Source organism: Mytilus californianus, unplaced genomic scaffold (assembly GCF_021869535.1).
Source record: "Mytilus californianus isolate M0D057914Y unplaced genomic scaffold, xbMytCali1.0.p SCAF_14, whole genome shotgun sequence".
NCBI classification, from domain to species: domain Eukaryota; kingdom Metazoa; phylum Mollusca; class Bivalvia; order Mytilida; family Mytilidae; genus Mytilus; species Mytilus californianus.
This window is the reverse complement of record NW_026262626.1, coordinates 39,238,880-39,246,922: the sequence shown is the minus strand read 5'-3', so window position 1 is coordinate 39,246,922 and position 8,043 is coordinate 39,238,880.

Here is an 8,043-nt window from a genome sequence, read left to right as displayed (position 1 = left end):
CGTAACACGGAAATAAAGCCAAATTTGATAAAATACGCATTGGGGACACCCACTTTTACGACCCATTGTCTCGGTAGTTCTTTATGGCTAGGGATTATAAACGGAACCCTAACGTATAGCTATTGGATAGTACTACAACGTGAGGGTAAAGAATTTCTAGGGTAAGCATTCTTAAAGGCCGGAAATTTCGTCCGTAACACGGAAAAAAAGTCAAATTTGATAAAATACGCATTGGGGTCACCAACTTTCCAACCCATTGCCTTGGCAGTCCTTGGCAGTTCTGTATGGCTAGGGATTATAGACTCTACTTTAATAAATAGCTATTGGATAGTACTACAACGTGAGGGTAAAGAATTTCTGGGGTAAGCATTCCAAAAGGCCGAAAATGTCGTCCGAAACATGGAAATAAAGCCAAATTCGATCAAATACGCATTGGGGACACCCATTTTTACGACCCATTGTCTCGGTAGTTCTGTATGGCTAGGGATTATAAACGGAACCCTAACGTATAGCTATTGGATAGTACTACAACGTGAGGGTAAAGAATTTCTGGGGTAAGCATTCTTAAAGGCCGGAAATTTCGTCCGTAACATGGAAAAAAAGTCAAATTTGATAAAATACGCATTGGGGTCACCAACTTTCCAACCCATTGCCTCGGCAGTTCTGTATGGCTAGGGATTATAGACTCTACTTTAGTAAATAGCTACTGGATAGTACTACAACGTTAGGGTAAAGAATTTCTGGGGTAAGCATTCTTAAAGGCCGGAAATTTCGTCCGTAACACGGAAAAAAAGTCAAATTTGATAAAATACGCATTGGGGTCACCAACTTTCCAACCCATTGCCTCGGCAGTTCTGTATGGCTAGGGATTATAGACTCTACTTTAGTAAATAGCTACTGGATAGTACTACAACGTTAGGGTAAAGAATTTCTGGGGTAAGCATTCTTAAAGGCCGGAAATTTCGTCCGTAACACGGAAAAAAAGTCAAATTTGATAAAATACGCATTGGGGTCACCAACTTTCCAACCCATTGCCTCGGCAGTTCTGTATGGCTAGGGATTATAGACTCTACTTTAGTAAATAGCTACTGGATAGTACTACAACGTTAGGGTAAAGAATTTCTGGGGTAAGCATTCTTAAAGGCCGGAAATTTCGTCCGTAACACGGAAAAAAAGTCAAATTTGATAAAATACGCATTGGGGTCACCAACTTTCCAACCCATTGCCTTGGCAGTCCTTGGCAGTTCTATATGGCTAGGGATTATAGACTCTACTTTAATAAAAAGCTATTGGAAAGTACTACAGCGGGAGGGTAAAGAATTTCTGGGGTAAGCATTCCAAAATGCCGAAAATGTCGTCCGAAACATGGAAATAAAGCCAAATTCGATCAAATACGCATTGGGGACACCCACTTTTACGACCCATTGTCTCGGTAGTTCTTTATGGCTAGGGATTATAAACGGAACCCTAACATATAGCTATTGGATAGTACTACAACATGAGGGTAAAGAATTTCTGGGGTAAGCATTCTTAAAGGCCGGAAATTTCGTCCGTAACACGGAAAAAAAGTCAAATTTGATAAAATACGCATTGGGGTCACCCACTTTTACGACCCATTGTCTCGGTAGTTCTTTATGGCTAGGGATTATAAACGGAACCTTAACGTATAGCTATTGGATAGTACTACAACATGAGGGTAATGAATTTCTGGGGTAAGCATTCTTAAAGGCCGGAAATTTCGTCCGTAACACGAAAAAAAAGTCAAATTTGATAAAATACGCATTGGGGTCACCAACTTTCCAACCCATTGCCTCGGCAGTTCTGTATGGCTAGGGATTATAGACTCTACTTTAGTAAATAGCTACTGGATAGTACTACAACGTTAGGGTAAAGAATTTCTGGGGTAAGCTTTCTTAAAGGCCGGAAATTTCGTCCGTAACACGGAAAAAAAGTTAAATTTGATCAAATACGCATTGGGGCCACCCACTTTCAAACCCATTGTCTCGGTAGTTCTTTATGGCTAGGGATCATAGACCCTGCCCTAATGAATAGCTATTGGATAGTACTACAACGTGAGGGTAAAGAATTTCTGGGGACAGTATTCTTAACGGCCAAAAATTTCGTCCGTAACACGGAAAAATGGTCAAAATTGATAAAATACACATTGGGATCACCCACTTGTTAAATCAATTGCCTCGGCAGTTCTGTATGGCTAGGGATTATAGACTCTGCTACTTACCTCAGAAATTCTTTACCCTCACGTTGTAGTACTATTCAATAGCTATTCATTAGGGCAGGGTCTATAATCCCTAGCCATAAAGAACTACCGAGACAATGGGTTTGACAGTGGGTTGCCCCAATGCGTATTTGATCGAATTTGGCTTTATTTCCATGTTTCGCACGAAATTTTCGACCTTTAGGAATGCTTACCCTAGAAATTCTTTGCCGTCTCGTTGTAGTACTATCCAATAGCTATTTATTAGAGCAGAGTCTATAATCCCTAGCCATACAGAACTGCCGAGACATTTCGTACAGGAACCTTTTCATTTGCTGTATTTCTAGTTTTCATATTTTAGAACACATTTTTATATAAAACTGGTCTTGTACAAAATTTTAATACAATAAAGAGAAAAATACTTTATTTGTAGGTGTTTCTACTGAGATTTTAAAAGAAAACAAAATGTGATTCACGTTTGGTGTGTTTTCGCCAGCACCTGACCGTCAAAAATGCATCCTTTTGTGCACCAACTCATTGGCATCATTATATTTCAGAATACATATAGTATCATTGGCGCCAAAGAAAAAGTATATACGATTTAAAATAAACAGCTGCGCCATGAGCGCATGATACGCCCGTCGTCTTGTGTGTGAATTTTTATGCAATAAGCATAAATAGTTTCTGACATACGGCATGACATGCGAAAACCCCCTTTTTTTACAAAAAACTCAATATCTCTAAAATAAAATTTTGAATCAAAATCAAAAAGTATACAGATCTTTAGATTAATATAACTAAGAAGTGTGTAAAATTTTAAGCAATAATCATAAATCTTTTTGGAGATACGGCGCGACATGTGAAAAACCCCTCCCCCTTTTTTTACAAAATACTCAATAACTCAAAAATAAAATTTTGAATCATCACCAAAAAGTATACAGATCTTAAGGTTAATATAACTAAGAAGTGTGTAAAGTTTTAAGCAATAATCATAAACTGTTTTTGAGATATGGTGCGATATGTGAAAAACCCCTCCCCCTTTTTTAACAAAATACTCAATATCTCTAAAATAAAATTTTGAATCATCACCAAAAAGTATACAGATCTTAAGATTAATATAACTAAGAAGTGTGTAAAGTTTTAAGCAATAATCATGAATTGTTTTTGAGATACGGCGCGACATGTGAAAAAAAACATGCACCTGTTTTAGTTACTAAGTCCCGTAACTCAAAAAGTTTTAATCTTATTTTCACCAAAAAGTATACAGATCGTTTGACCATCATAAGAAACAACTATGTTAAGTTTCATGAAATTTGGATAAGTCATTCTCAAGTTACGGTGCGACATGTTTACGCCGGACAGACAGACGGACGGACACCGGACATTTGTATACCATAATACGTCCCGTCAAAAATTGACGGGCGTATAAAAAAGGAAATGACTTCCCAGCTACATGCCAGGGCCTTTTATAGCTTGCTACATACGGAATGATTTTTGCTTGCTGTACGGTGACCATTATAATTGCAAACTTCTACCTGGAACTATTACACTTACATTATTGTAATAGTCCCAGCTTCTATTCTGGTGAAAAGTTTCTCATTGACAATCATACCACACCTTCTTATTTGTATGTATATATTTTTCAATTTTCTGAGTCATTCAGATCTTTTCATTTTATAAAACGACAGTCTCTTTCATTAATATAAGCCAATTTTGCAGAAGATCCATTGAAAATATATGAGTTTTACAAGTTTCTATAAATCTACCTGTATATTTTTAGAAACAGTTAGGCCTTTTCCTTTTCCCAGTTCACTTCCGAGAACAGTAATAGCCTGGAATACATTACCGAAATCGACAGTGAAAGCTCCAACTATATGGAAGCTTTCAAGACTGATTACATAGATGAAGGAATGTTTTTATCCTGCTCCAACTGTACAGCATGCACCATTTTTTTTTATCTTTGGTCTTTTATTGTAAATAGACATTACCAGCACCTACGTAACGCACAAGTATTGAGTACTCATTACTGAGTTTTTTTTAACTACTATATCAAAGAAGAAGAAGAAGAGTGTTGGCTAAAAAGACTATTTTCTTCTTCGAATAAATATTAAATATGCTATCTGCAGAATGGTAGATACAATTCGGGAACATTCAGACTTTTTTAGATATACCTCCTTCTATCATCTAAAAATATCTTTTTCTCGTTTTCAGTCCTAACTATAAAGGTTAGAATTAGTGATTACTTATGAAGATAAATAAATCAAAAAAAATATACAGAATTTCTTGTCTTGATGTCTTTCAATGTTAACGTTTAGGTCCAAGTTTTTTTTATTTATTACAAACATATAATTCTTTAAAACTTGGTTGATTTGAATTAAATGACTAGCCTCGACTTTAAAATAAGAAGGAAATCCAATGAATAAATAATTCTTAAGTTTAAATGAATCCAACCGTAAGATAGATGTCCATTTAAGTCTTTAAATCTCCCCATTCAGTCATGAGTTGTGGCATCAGAAAAATTATTTTCCCGTCTAGATGAATGGAATTTTTAATTTGAAGTTTATCTATTGAAAAGTGAAAAATATAAATAAAACTACCATCTTTGTAGTTTCTGGTCCGTCCAAGTTTACGTAAATTTTAAGCATGTGATGATTAAACATAATTTGTTCAATGAAAATTCGAAAATCTTATATCATGTAGGAGAAAATTTTTCAAATTTTATTTGAGACAATTATTTTAAAAATATGAGAAAAAAAAAATCAAAATTGAAAAAAATATTTCAAAACATGAGTAAAATATTTCTTATTTTATCTACATGTATGAAAAAACATTTCAAATTTAATTCAGAAAACACAAATGTTATTGAATAAAACTTAAATTTGAAGGAGTGAAAAAGAAATTGCAATTTAAAAATTGCCCTGTATATTTTCAGGTCCATTCTGGTCTTTAGTGCTACCATTATCAGTATTCGAGTTAACTATAGTTTAAAAAGCTTCTAAATGCACACAAATGTGCATAGGATTTTTTTTTAAAATAAATATGGTTAAAATATCATTCCAGAACATGAATGTTGCACTGAAACGTTTTATTGGAGTATATTTGGGTATATTGGGGTAAAAAGTCATTTTGTGATCGTAAGCGGCTGACAAGAACGGAACAAGTTTCAATGAAAAAAGTGATTTAGAATTAAATATATTTATAAAATAAAGTATTGTTGGTGTTAAAATAACATGGAAATGCCTAAAATGCTATTATTATTCAATAATATTTTGTTGAAACTGTTTTTTGATGTATATTGGGGTATATTGGGGTATGTTGGGGTATATTGGGGTAAAAAGTCGCACCCTTGAAGACCCATTGGTGGCCTTCGGCTGTTGTCTGCTCTACGGTCGGGTTGTTGTCTCTTTGACACATTCCCCATTTCCATTCTCAATTTTACAAATGAAAGAAACCCGTGTACATCTAGGAACAAAGGAGATGGACCACTAATTTCCCATTCACTTGAAATTTTGGGATTAAATTTGATTAATGCAAGTTCATATTCTAAGTTAGGTTTTGTTTTTAGCTCATTTCGCATTAGGGGAGAAGGATTTCTTAGCACAGGATAGGATGAAAATGAATATACTGCAACACAGAATACAGCAAATAAAACGTGAAAAAGCATGCTTAGCAACAGGTGAAAAAAATAGTCGAAATTAATATTTAAAATAAAACTCCTGCCACCGCCCCCATTTTTTTCCAGATTACCAAATGGTCAGAACTCGATTCGACAAACGGAATATATTCCTTGAGTTATATATATATATATGACAAGTGGCTGCTGCGGGTCAATATATCTCTTCCACTGTACCTGCATATGGTTTATATTGGCTTTACGACATTTAGGTTTTTATTGTTTATTTATTGCGCGCGGTAGTTGATGGTAGACAACCAATGGACGCGCGGATAATTTATTTTCTAGACTTCAGCTTCTTAATTGTTTTGTTTTTATTGTCTCGACTCGACAACGTCGTGGAGTCGAGACTTGGTCGTGCTGTTTCCGAGGGATTTGTTAAAGTTTGTGATGAGGTCAGTTTAAACAGTAATTCAGTGATGTTTGGAGTGTAGTTGTATTTATAACAATTAAAGTTAATATTCAAATTGGCACATCTCATTTCGAGGAAAATTGGTCGCGCCCCCGCAGTCATTTTTTTTTACCTCGAAAGTTTTCCATAGATTACAGTTTAGGTTATGGGCAGTGTAAGGGGAACCACCAAAAGTATGACAATGATAAATGGTATACTTGTATGCAGTTGTATAAACATTGGCACATCTCATTTCCATGGAGATTATTTGGCTCCTCCCTTCAGTCATAGTCTTTTGGCTTTGAAATTTTTCCATAGTTTACACGATAAAGTTCGTGATTATATAAGAGCATTTGACTGTTACTTTGTGATCTAGTACCTAATATGTTTGGTTTTTGGACAATGACGGTTCAATATTTTTGTCTCCTAAAAATATGCATGTGATATTTGCCACTGGACATTAAAAAATTGATCGATCCATCCCTTGTCCGTAGTAGAAATGTATTCATGAATAGTTCAATTAGTATATATAATTAAATGGAGATCAGAGGTAAATGGCAAAAAGTCTTCTCAAAAGCACATGAACCTGAAAAACATTGGCACTGGCTACGATTACCCGCAAAAAAGTAGCAATAAGAAATAATTATTGTTACTTCCGATACTAAGTGTCGAGTTTGTTTCCAGACAGGAACCTGATTTCATACGGAAATTTCAGGTAACAATCATGAATATTAATCATTTGTTATTGTGACCAGCAGTTATTGTTGCGTAAATGTATCCTTTCAAATTGTTAATGATAAACTTAAAAAGTTCCAACATGCAAATTTTGTGCAGTTATATAGAAGTTCTTGTAAGATATGAGAACCGTCCTAAGCAAAAAATAATAATAAACCAGAAATAAAGATATAATTCATTCTGAATTGTAATATGCCTACTAGTCATTTTGGGACCCTTTATAGCTTGCTGTTCGGTGTGAGCCATCGCTCCGTGTTGAAGGCCGTACTTTGACCTTTATACATTGTGACTTGGATGGAGAGTTGTCTCATTGGCACTCATACCACATATTCTTATTTATATATGCATTCATTGTGGCAGAAATTACAAGTGCACCTCGTCGCCGTAGAGTTCGTGATCAATCTGTGTGAGTTTTTCCCAAAAAACAACAGTTGGCAAGATTAGTACACATAAAGCATGTGTGTCTAAACAACGGAAACGTCAAAAAATAGATAAAATAATGTATATTGGACAATGACACGAAGACAGACGGTACATTTAATTATCCCGTTGCTACACACAAAAAAAAGACATAATTTGGCGCTTGTAAAATTTTGCAGGTAACATTTTTTTTATTGTCATCTGCAATTTCCGTATGAAATCATGTTCCTGCATGTCTGGAAATAAATTTCGGCAATTAGTCTCGGAAGTAACAAAAATCATTTCTTATTGTTACTTATTGCGGATAATCGTAGCCAATGCCAAATACATTTTGGTGAAAACATATGGGCTTTAACCAAATCATGTTCTCATTTGCCCCAAGCACAAGTTCTTACAGGTTTTTAATTGAATTAGTAGAAAGTATCAAAGATTTTCCATCAACACCCAAAAGACAAAAATACAGTAATAAAGATGTAGACACTTCCTAGTCAAATTAATAACTGGGAGCAGGCACATTCATTAGTTTTGGGTTTTAACTAGTTTGTTGAGTTCTGAAGATTAACTACTGAATGCTTTTCGTTTGTCTTCCACAATTTTTCGTTATTTATA